We start from the raw sequence: 12,780 nt of genomic DNA on the forward strand, positions 1-12,780 counted from the left end.
ATTGAAAATCTCTTGCTTAGATGGAGACGACTCTCCCAATTTCTTCTCTTGGTCAATGAGGCCATCCTCTTCTTCCTTGGTTGATTTTGATGAGCTTTGCAAACTCTCCTTGTCACAATTCACTTGCTCTTTGAATGGAGCATCTTCAATTTTCTTCTTCCATTGGAGTTCCGATTTCTTCCTTTCATCCTTTCGGCTATAATGATCAATCATGAAACATGGTTCATGCAAACGAGGAGCTCTTATAGTCTTGTCAAGATTAAAAGTTATGCTTTCATCTCCCACTTCTAGAGTGAGCTCACCATGTTTCACATCAATCACCGCACCGGCGGTGTGTAGAAAAGGTCTTCCTAGGATGATTGGAATGTTGGAATCTTCCTCCATATCAACAATGACAAAGTCCACCGGGATGAAAAACTTCCCAATTCGCACGGGGACATCTTCCCATATCCCTAATGGTGTCTTCGTCGATCTATCGGCCATTTGGAGTGTGATATTTGTGCATTTAAGCTCTCCCATCCCCAACCTTTTACTCACCGAGTACGGCATGACACTCACACTAGCCCCTAGATCACATAAGACTTTGTTGATCGTCGTGTCGCCAATGGTACACGGTATTGAGAAGCTTCCCGGATCCTTTAACTTTGGAGGTGAACTCCCTTGAAGTATTGCACTACTCACCTTAGTGAAGGCGATAGTCTCAAGCTTCCGGATCGACTTCTTCTTTGTGAGGATATCTTTCATGTATTTTGCATAGGCCGGCACTTGATTGATTAATTCCGTGAAAGGAATTGAGACTTCCAAATTCTTCACAATTTCCATGAATTTTCCAAGTTGATCATCAAATTTGGGCTTGGCTTGACAACTTGGAAAAGGGAGTCTAATCACAATGGGCTCCTTCTCCTTGGCTTTGTCTTCATTTTTCTTTGAACTTTCTTCTTTTGATGATTCTCCATCTTTGGAGTTTTGCACAATTTCTTCCTTTTCACTAGCTTCCACAACTTCATCCTCAACTTGCTTCTTCGGTGCTTCATACCTTGTACCACTTCTCAAGTGAATGGCACTAACCGTTTCATGTCTAGGGGGATTACTTTGAGGTGGTAATTGCCCCTTTTGTCTTTGTGAGCTTGAAGATGCTAGTTGAGTCAATTGTGTTTCCAACATCTTGGTGTGAGCTAGAATGTTGTTGATGGTAGTTTCCTTTGCTTGGCTATCTTTTTGCATTTGAGTGAAAAATTCTTGTTGATTCTTTTGCATTTGGAGCACCGCTTTTTGGACATCAAAACCTTGGTCATTTTGGTGATTGTATGGATTTTGATTTTGGTAACCTTGGTTTTGATTGTAAAAGGGTCTTTGATTTTGGTTTCTCATGGGTGGTGGAGTGTATGTTGTTTGAGGGTTTTGAACATTTTGGCTTTTGTATGAGAGATTTGGATGGAATTTGGTGTTTTCATTGTAAAAGTTGGAATAAGGGGTACCACTCTTGTATGCTTGGAAAGCATTCACTTGTTCATTTGTTCCCCTACATTCACCTTGGTCATGTCCCAAAGTTCCACAATTCTCACATATCCCACTTGGGATTGATGAGGATGCCGTCATGGTATTAACATGATGCTTTGATGATTTTGAGTTTTCCTCAAGTCTAGCCATAGCTTGTTCAAACTTCAAGTTGATTGTGTCAATGTGAGCACTAAGTTGAGCACCCAATTGAGTAACGGAGTCCACTTCATGCTTTCCTCCTCTAGTAGCCTTGCAAGGTCTACTATATTGTGAGTTATGGACCGCCATTTCCTCAATCTTGTTCCATGTTTGATTGTCATCAACTTCGGTGAACATTCCATTTGATCCCATATTGAGAATGTTCCTAGAATCTTCATATAAACCATTCCAAAATTGTTGCACCAAAAACCATTCGCTAAGTCCATGGTGAGGACATGATCGACAAATTCCCTTGAACCGCTCCCAAGCTTCATACAAAGACTCTTCATCCCTTTGCTTAAAACCCGTAATTTGAGCTCTTAGCATGTTAGTCTTTTCCGGTGAGTAGAATTTTTTGTTGAAAGCTAGAGCCAACTTCTTCCAAGAATCTATTCCAAGGGTGGCCTTATCAAGGCCCTTCAACCAATACTTCGCGGTGCCGATTAAGGAAAAAGGAAATAAGACCCATCTAATTTGGTCTTGAGTCACGCCCGTTTGAGAGATAGCATCACAATAGTCGCAAAAGGTTTCCATATGAGAATGAGGGTCCTCACTAGGCATCCCCCCAAATTGGCTCCTCTCAACTAATTGGATGAAGGCGGACTTGGCAATAAAATTTCCGGTTAGATGTTGCGGTGTAGGAGTACCGTTTGGTAGATTCTCCTCGGTGGGTACGGAGTGTGACGAGAATTTTGGCATTGTAGGTGGATTTTGTGGGGTATTGTGTAATGGGTTTTCTTCTCCTTCTATTGCGAAAGGATTGACAAACTCACTAGTGGGTTGGACAACTTCACTAATACCTCGTAAATTCCTCCTAACAAGTCTCCTATTGTTCGTCAAGGTTCTTTCGATTTCACGGTCAAAAGGTAACAAATCACCTTGTAACCTTCTAGACATGCAAGATATCAAACAACTCGAAAACAATTAGAACAAACCTTGAGGAGTTTTACTTCCTCAAGGCGAAGAAAGACACAACTAATAACAATAAAAGGAAATCTAAATCAAACAAACACCGTCCCCGGCAACGGCGCCATTTTTGATGCGATCCCGCTAAGTGTTCACAATTTAAGATGTGGTCGTTGGGTCACGGTCGAATCAAAACACAATTTATAGCTTCACAAACAACTCTACAATTAGTAAAGAGGCAAGTATAGGTCGGATCCCAAGGGACGGGTATTGAAATGAGATTTCTATTGCAACTAGTGCTGTCTAAGGGGTGTCACAAATTGGGTTGATGTAGAAGGTCACTAAACTAAAATAGCAATGAAAATAAACAAGCAAGATGAATTAAAGGGGTGTAAACAATTGATTAAAGGCACTAGGGTGTCATGGGATCATAGGGGAATCATGGGATATGATCATACAAACATGTTCTCAAATTATAAGCAAGCAATTATTGTTGTGATGGATTGAGTTGGGTTATATCTTACAATCCTAGGAAAGTTTGGGTCCCGGAGCCGAATCGATTAGATTGTACAACACCTACAAGTCGACTTAATCTTCCCTACTCAACAACATGCATGGTCTAATGAGACTCGAGTTGGGTTATGTCTTACAAGTCTCATTGAAAAGATAGAAGATGATAGTAAATGCAAGGATTCATAGGCTTAGCATTTCATCAAATATAACATGTGCATGAGTTGAGATCAAAACAAGCCAGAAAATGAAACATGAAAGCATATTAATTTAAGCATGAATCATTCCCCATGTTGGTTTCCCCTAATCACCCATTAACCCTAGCTAAGAGACTACTCACTCATTATCATGTTGATCATGCTAGCAAGGTTGTCAATCATACCAACAATATGAAACATGATGAATAAATGAAAGTAATTAACAATAATTAAAAGGGATTAAGAGATTATACCTAATAATGATTCCAATAATAAAGCAAAGATAAAAGAAGTACTTGAATGCTTGATTGAGAGGTTGTCAATCTCCCAACAATAACCCAAATAATCTTCCATTACCCAAAATAAAGGATGAACAAAAGAGAGATTAAAGAACTAAAACTTGGATTAAAACTTGATTAATACTTGATTACAATATTAAAGAGAGATTTGATTGATATTTAACTATACTAATTATTGATAAGAAGAACATGCTCCTCTAATTAGACTAATGGGGTATTTATAGTGGAAATTAGGGAGGATGCATTAGGGTTAACTAAGGGCTAAACTAGTAATTACACTTTTTAGATTGAGCAAGGAGGAGCCGGTATTTTCCGAGAGAAGGGCTTCTTTCTTCGTAGCTTGGAGAAGACAATCCGTGCTGTGCTGGAATCCGGGCGGAATAGGGTCGGGACGGGCGGATTCTGGCGTTGGAATCCGAGCGGATTCATGGGAATCCGGTCGTATTGTGGACGTGGAATCCGAGCGGAATAAGGCAAAGCCGCTCGGATTGTGCTGCTGCGGGACGGACGGATTGGTGACAATCCGCTCGGATTGTCAGTCAGCAACAAATCTTCTTCTTTTCTTCCCTTTTCTTCCTAAATTCCTTGGGGATTTCCTTGGGGACTCAAGGATCCTTTCTCAACGTTGCTCTTCTACTATAATATGTACAAAGGCCTTCTAATCTTGTCTCTCCTTGATGCTTGGTCATTGAATTCGATCAATTTAGTCTCGTTTTGCCATGAAAATGCAAGATTCTTACTCCTTTCCTACCAAGGGATCAAAATCTCAAAGAATATGCAAAACAAAGAACTAAAGATAAGAAATGACCCAAATAGGCACTAAAAAGCATGGGAACAAGGCTAATTCGGGGGCTAAATATGCGACAATTATGGTCACATCACATCTTCATCGTCATCCTCCCAAACTCCATTGACAATACTAAGCTTTCTTAAGTTTATCATTTCAGTTTCTAGGCTAATTATTTGCTCGACTAGATCGTCGGTCTCTGCGATCACTTCTTGCATTGTGGATTCTTGAGATAAAATTGGAACTACTGGCCTGTTTTCCCTAAGTATAGTGCTTGGACTGCATAGGGATGCCACTACAGCTTCTAGCTTTGAAACTTGTCTACTCACAATCCTTTCCCATGCGATAAAATCAGCTTCTAGTCAGTGAATCCTTCTTTCTCATTTTCGGTAAGAACCTCTAAGGTACGCATATTGACTTGAATTTCAGCATTATATGCATACTGTTTGGTGAACTCAATTGCATCATCATCCCAAGTAGTAATTTTCTTATGTTCCAAAGAGTAGAACCATTTAGGGATAGTATCGATAGATGAAGGAAAGATCCTTAGGAACATCTCTTGCTTGATGCCTTTGATAGACATATAATCTTTGAAGGCACGGATATGGTTCAATGGGTCTTCATGCCCCTTAAACTTCAGGATGTCAGTCATGTTGAAGTTAGTTGGCAGTTGAGCATTTACCGCCTCATACTTGCGATTGTTTTCCTTGTAGATGTCATCTCCCTTGAGGTACATTAGTTGCTCTTCCAAATATTAGAGTCGCTTTTCAGCTTCAGTAGGTACTGGTGGAAGATTGACTTTTGGTTGTCCAACAAAGGGTGGAATATTATCATGTATGACCATGTCAGGAATGGCATCCTCTGCAAGAGGAAGTCTGGCTTCTACAGCGATAATTCGGCCTTCGATGACATTAAGGCGAGCATAAGCTTGATCTTGGCTTGTTTGGAGACGAATGAGTGCAGCTAGGATTTGATCATTACCATTTACGGACGGCTGGGGTTGACCATTAACGCTTCCATGACTATTTCCCACCATTTTGGAACTGAGGATAAGAGATCGACGACGAATCAAAACACGATCGACCATTTTCGCACACTTACTCAAAAAAGACTTGACTCGTAAAGTGGGCATGTGCCACTGTGTCAAGGGAGGTTTGAAAATGACAAATTTGAAATGTTTGTCCTAGACAACTGTAGTGTAGTTATAAGAGTGAAGACTCGAAGTAAGGTTTGAAGATGGGTTTTGAGGCCCGAACCTTGACTCGACATTTGGACAGAGTTTCGGCTTATTTTGCGCTATTTTAGGCCATTTTCGAAAATATTTACATTTTGAAAAGGATTTTATTTTCCAAAATTTTGTCATGGTTTTGTTTACAAAACGGTGATCATGTATATGGTACAAACATACATATGGGCATTATAACGGTATGTTGAGTGCATTTAAAGGGTTTTAGCTTAAAAAGGCGGGTTACCATACCAAGCAATCAAACCCTGGTCTGTGGAGAGGTCCGTGACAAACATGAGTAAGGTCGGTTCCTACTCCATTCCCTCGAGTAGTGAAAGCCCTTGATAAAAATATGAGTATGTACCACGGTATGGTTGACGTCAATTGTTTTCCATCCTTAGGCCCAGATAAGAGTTTAGACCGTCCAGACGGGACGATTGGTCGAAGGGGTTGGGTTAAGCATAGGAAGGCCGAATGAAACGACCTAAGAAGGTCGAGTAATGAAAACCGACAACTGTCTCGTATAAGCTATTCCCTAACCTCGTTCAAGTTTCACCCTGGGTAACACGTAAGTGTATCATCCCCGACGGAGTCACCAAGCTGTGGACATAGGCCACCCGCGCCGCGCGCACCCGCGCGTTGGTTTCGGTGCAGCGGCACTTCTCCCATGAAACCTTGGTTTGCCAAAGCATTTTATGGGCCGTTACCGATTGGTGAGGCATTGAAACCGGTGAAAGGTTGAATAAGCCTGCATTTGTGGAGTCGGCACCAATTTTTATGGAAAATTGGAACCAGTCGAATACCTCGTGCCATGTCAAGACACAAACTAGTGACATAGACACTAAGAACTCGTTACCCTTAGCATTCTATGTCTAGAATGACTCTCGAAGATGCCAATGGACACGGATGTCCAGAGATAACTGGAGTAAGGGATGAGGGTACGTATTAGGAAGCTCTTTAATTGAACACCTAATCTCGCTCGCCTCAATATCGGCCTCTACTAATGATTAGGGAAATTATTCATATTTGATATGTTGTCGATGTAATGCATGCAATGCAACAAACATAGATTAATCCTAGTATGTGAATTTTAGAATATGTCGGTTAACATGTAATTAGCAAACAATTGGGGTCGAAGTTGGAAATTATATAAATTACATGTGGAACTTACGTAAATAAATCATTCATAAAATAATATATACGATAAATAAATTACAATAATTAAAAATTATAATAATTACAATAATTATTTGATCTACGTCAAAAGCACGCTTGATGTGACTCATATTTGAGCACATTTAGTCCCCGAATTAGCCTCGTTCCTATGCTTTCTAGCATATATTAGGGTCATTTATTATCTTTAGTTTCCCATTTTGCATATTCTTTGAGTTTTTGTATCCTTGGTAGGAGATGATTGCTAACCTTGCATTTATGGAGCGAAATTGAGCTAAATGGATTGCATCTAATGACCAAGCATCGAAGAGGAGACCGATACTAGAAGCCTAAGCGAATAAATAGAGTGAAATGGGCAATGATAAAAAGATCCTTGCATCCCCAACACAATCCCCGCGGATTGTTAAGGAGCCAAACAAGACAAGAAGCCTGTCCAACGATCCGAGCGGCCCGAGCTCAGGACGAGCGGAACAGAGCAATGATCCGAGCATCTCTGAGCATGATCCGAGCGTACCAGAGCATGATCCGGGCGTTCCGACTATCAGCCCGGGCATATTTGCTTACAGGACATGTCGTGCTTCAGCTGAGGATGAGCGGATCTTGGTTGGAGTTGCAAGCATGATCCGCGCATGTTCCTAGGGAGTTGCATTTCCTCAAGTTTCTATTAGGGTCTTAATAGTCATTTAAGCCGTTAGTAACCCCAATCCTCTTAATTTAGTCTTAATTTAGTTGTAATACACATTTCAATATTAATTACATCTTAATCTTTCCTTAATTCTCTCAATTGTTCTTAGTTTTATTTGGGTAATTAGAAGATTATTGGGGTTTATTGGAGGACTGACAACCTTCCATGAATCATCAAGTACTTCTATTATTCTTTGCTTTATTATTTGGATCATCTCTATAGGTATAATTCCTTTTACCCTTGTTTAATTATTGATAATCACATCATTTATTCATCATGTTTCGCTTTGTTAGTATGATTGACAACCTTATTAGCATGCTAAACTTGATCATGAGTGAGTAGTTCTTTAGCTAAGGTTAATGGGGAATTAGGGGAAACAAATATGGGAATTGATCTATGCTTAATCTAATATGTTTTCATAATTAATTTGCTTGCTTGTTGTGATTTCAACCTATGCACATGTTATGTTTGATGAAATGCGAGCCTACGAATCCTTGCATTTTTTACCCATCTCCTATCTTTTCAATGAGGTTTGTAAGACATAAACCAACTCGAGCCTCATTAGACGATGCATAAGAGTTAAATAGGGGGAGACTAAGTTGACTTGTAGGTGTTGTAAAGTTTAGACGACTCGGCTCCGGGACCTAAATTCTCCTAGGGATTATAAGATATACACTAACTCGATCCCATCACAACAATAAGTGCTTGCATCTATTTGACAACATGTTTGTATAATCTATTTCCTTGAATCTCCTATGAACCCATGACATCCTAGTGCTTTTAATCAATTGTTTTCAACCCCTTTATTTGCTTCACTTACATCTTGTTGATTAGTTTAGACCACATCTCATCTCAAACCCAATTTGTGACACCCTAAGACATGGCTACTTGCAATTGAAAATCCTACATCAATACCCATCCCTTGGGATCCGACCTTTACTTACCTCTTTGCTAAGAGTAGTTTGTGAAGTTATAAATATTGTTTTGGTTGGTAGCTTTTGACGACGAGTTTTAGACCGAACCAAAAATGGCGCCGTTACCGGGGACGGTGTTCAATTGATTTGATTTTCATTAATTATTTTTAGTTGTGTCTTTCTTTACCTTGGGGAAGTCAATCTCTTAAAGGTTGTTCTAATTGTTTTCGAGTTGTTTGATATTTTGGATGACTAGGAGATCACAAGGTAATTTATCACCTATTGATTTCGAGATTGAAAGGACCTTAACCATCAATAGAAGAGTTGCTAGAGGTACTTCAAGAGTTGTAGGTATTGGTGAGATTGTGGACATTCAACCAAATAACATTGAGTTTGTCAACCCTTTTGCAAGAGAAGGAGAGGATAACCCAATTCAAAACCCACAACAAAATCAACCTACAATGCCTAAATTTTCATCACATTTCGTACCAACCGAGAAGAACCTACCAAACGGTACTCCTACACCACCATATTTAACCGGTAATTTCATTGCCAAATCCGCATTCATACAATTAGTTGAGAGAAATCAATTTGGAGGGATGCCTAGTGAAGACCCTCACTCACATATGGAGACTTTTTGGGACTATTATGATGCAATTTCTCATACCGGAGTTACTGAAGGCCAAATCCGATGGGTATTGTTTCCTTTTTATTTGATCGTTACCGCAAAGCAATGGTTGAAGAGCCTAGACAAGGCTACCCTTGGTATTGATTCATGGAAGAAGTTAGCACTTGCCTTCTACAAGAAATTCTACCCTCCGGAGAAGACTAATATGTTGAGAGCCCAAATCACCGGGTTCAAGCAAAAGGATGAGGAATCATTATATGAAGCATGGGAGAGATTTAGGGACACTTGTCAATCTTGACCACACCATGGACTTAGTGAGTGGTTCCTTTTGCAACAATTTTGGAACGGCCTATATGAAGACTCCCGCAATATTCTTAATATGGGATCCAATGGGATGTTTACCGAAGTTGATGACAATCAAACATGGGCCAAAATCGAAGAGATGACGGTTCATAATTCCCAATATAGTAGGCCTTGAAAGGCCACAAGAGGAGGAAAGCATGAGGTCGATTCCATCACTCAATTGGGTGCTCAACTAAGTGCTCATATCGACACCATCAATCTGAAGTTTGAGAAGGCCATAGCTAAGCTTTATGAAGCTTCCAAATCACCCAAACAATATGTTAATGTTATGGTGGCATCATCCTCAATCCCAAGTGGAGTATGTGAAAGTTGTGGAACCTTAGGACATGATCAAAGCGAACGTAGGGAAACAAATGAACAAGTAAATGCTATCCAATCATACAAGAGTGGCACCCCTTATTCCAACTACTATAATGAGAATACCAAATTCCATCCAAATCTTTCATACAAGAGCCAAAATGTTCAAAACCCCCAACAAACATACACCCTACCTCCAATGAGAAACCAAGCTGAAAGATCCCTTTTCAACCAAAGCCAAGCTTATCAAAATCAACCTTCCTACAACCAATCAAATGACCAAAGCTTTGATGTTCAAAAAGCGGTCCTCCAAATCCAAAAGAACCAACAAGAATTTTACACCCAAATGCAAAAAGATAGCTAAGCTAAAGAGATCACCATCAACAACATTTTTGCCCACACCAAAATGTTAAAGACTCAAATGACTCAATTAGCATCTTCTACCTCTCAAAGACAAAAGGGGCAATTACCGCCTCAATGTAATCCCCCAAGACATGAGATGGTTAGTGCCATCCATTTGAGGAGTGGTATAAGATATGAGGGGCCGAAGAGGCCAATTGATGAAGATATTGTGGATGCTAGTGACAAGCAAAAAGTTGTGGAGAACTCTAAGGAGGAAGAACCTACCACCAATGAAATTTCAAAGAAGAAGAATGAAGAGAAGGCTAAGGAAAAAGAGCCTATTATGATTAGACTTCCATTCCCAAGTCGCTAAGCTAAGCCTAAGCTTGATGACCAACTTGGAAAGTTCATGGAAATTGTGAAGATCTTAGAAGTGTCAATCTCATTCACGGAATTGATCAATCATGTTCCGGCTTATGCAAAGTACATGAAAGACATTCTTACCAAGAAGAAATCCATCCAAAAGTTGGAGACTATTGCGTTTACCAAAGTGTGTAGTTCTATTCTTCAAGGGAGTTCCCCTCTAAAGCTCAAAGATCCGGGAAGTTTTTCTATTCCATGTACCATTGGCGACACTACAATCAACAAAGCATTATGTGATCTTGGAGCAAGTGTAAGTGTCATGCCATACTCGGTATGTAAGAGGCTAGGAATGGGAGAGCTCAAATGCACCAACATCACTCTTCAAATGGCGGATCAATCAACAAAGGCACCTTTAGGGGTATGGGAAGATGTGCCCGTGAGAATTGGCAAATTCTTCATCGCGGTAGACTTTGTCATTGTAGACATGGAGGAGGACTCCAACATTCCTATCATTTTAGGAAGACCTTTCTTGCACACCGCCGGAGCGGTAATCGATGTGAAACATGGAGAGCTCACACTTGACATAGGGGACGAGACAATCACTTTCAATCTTGATAAAACAATGAGAGCTCCCCGACTACATGAGCCATGTTTCATGGTCGATCACTATAGCCGAGAAAGTGATAGGAAGAAGTTGGAATCTTTATGCAAAGATGAAGTCATGTGTAAAGAAACACCACCCACATGGAAGAAGAAGGTTGATGACTTTCAAGTAGCTCTATTCGGAGAGCAAGGAACTTTCAACAACAATGAGAGCTTGAATAGCTCACCCATCATGACAAGTAATGAAGAAGGCCTCATTGGCCAAGACAACAAGAAAGAGGAGTTGCCCTTGTCAACTCATGACACCATTGGGGAACAAGCTAGTGAAGTTTGCGGTCTATGGGATGTTAAAGGATTGGTCAATCCTTATATTAGAAATGCTATGACCTTAGACCAAGGCTTTGTTGATCCTTGCCATAACTTTGACTTGGAATACAACAATGAAGAGAACAATGTGCAAAGGTCTACCCAAGACCTATATTATTAAAATGAGCAAGCCTTCGACTACTTCTACAAAGTGTTGAGCAACATAAACAACACCTCGGCTTTGCCCCGTTGACATCTCATCCAAGAATGAGAGTTTGGTGGAGTCCTCCCTAAACCACCATTTGTAAATATTCTAACCCCGTAACTCACATTTTATTTCCTTTGTTGTATTTTTGTCATTTTTGGATTTGCATTTTTGTGCTTTGATCAAGATTTTTGACATGAGAACAAGTGAGGGAGGTATTTTAATGTGTTTTGATGTGTAGTGTTTGATCAACTGTGGGGATGGAAAATGCCTAGGCTAACCAAGCCTTTGTAGTGCACCCACAACATTTAACAAAGGAGAAGAAGAAAGAATGACATGGGAAAAGAAATCCCCACGAGCGGACCTAAGCTCGTGGGAGCTAGAGAAGATCTGAGCGTCCCCAGGAAGATCCGAGAGTCCCCAGCAAGCATCCGAGCGTCCTGACCTTAGGACGCGGGTCCTCGGAAAGTTTGAATTGAAGAAAATGCCCTGTAATAAAATCTGAGCAAATCATCCTCAGGACGCTCGTCCCCATCCTTAGGACGCTCGTCTTGGCATCAATCCGCGTGTCCTGGGAAGATTCCCAGTCTATGAAATTACGCTGTAAGGAAATCCGCACGTCCCCAGGTGAATCCGAGCGTCCCCGAAAGAATCCGCTCGAGCTGGGGAAGATCCGCGCGTCCTGGCACTAGTTTGAAATTTCAGGACGTCCTGTAAGACGATCCGCGCGTCCCGAGTTTGATCCGAGCGTCCCTAGCTACTACTTAAGCATAACACGGGACTTCCCTTTCCTTATTCCCAATTCATTTTTATCTTTCACAAACACAAACACACACCTTTTCTCCCACTTAAACCCTCAATCCCCTCATTCAAAAACACCAATTACTCAACAAAATTCACCACCATTCAAACAAAACTTGCTCAAAACAAGAATAAATCACTCCTTTATCAATAAAAGACCATCTAAACATCAAATTCCTCACAAATTGAATCAATTTTCTAGGGTTTGGCCAAAAGTTCGAAAATCCTAAATTGATTGAGGAATTGATTGAAGTTTGAGGAAGTAAGGAACATTCAAGCAAAATCTTGGTTTGTTGATACCAATTTTAGAAGGAGAACACAATGGCAAGAACCAAAGGCGGAACCAAGGCACCCAAGACTCCAAATTTATCAAAAAGACAACAAGTTCTTCTTGCATCTAAGGCTTTGGTAGTGACACAACCAAGGGTGGAAATCCAAGAAATCGCAACTCCTATTGAGGAAGATACCACACCTACTC

General features: G+C 40.5%; 2 non-coding genes across 2 annotated transcripts; one reads left to right on the forward strand and one right to left on the reverse strand.

Moving 5' to 3' along the window:
* The first annotated feature begins 1,918 nt into the window (after positions 1 to 1,918).
* Positions 1,919 to 2,025, forward strand: LOC141618499 (small nucleolar RNA R71). Its single transcript, XR_012531412.1, has one exon. It is a non-coding gene; the product is annotated as a small nucleolar RNA R71 (small nucleolar RNA).
* Positions 2,026 to 9,227: 7,202 nt separating this feature from the next.
* On the reverse strand, positions 9,228 to 9,334 carry LOC141620167 (small nucleolar RNA R71). The gene has a single exon (XR_012531901.1). It is a non-coding gene; the product is annotated as a small nucleolar RNA R71 (small nucleolar RNA).
* Between the last annotated feature and the right edge of the window lie 3,446 nt (positions 9,335 to 12,780).

Source organism: Silene latifolia, chromosome 1, assembly GCF_048544455.1.
Source record: "Silene latifolia isolate original U9 population chromosome 1, ASM4854445v1, whole genome shotgun sequence".
NCBI lineage: Eukaryota > Viridiplantae > Streptophyta > Magnoliopsida > Caryophyllales > Caryophyllaceae > Silene > Silene latifolia.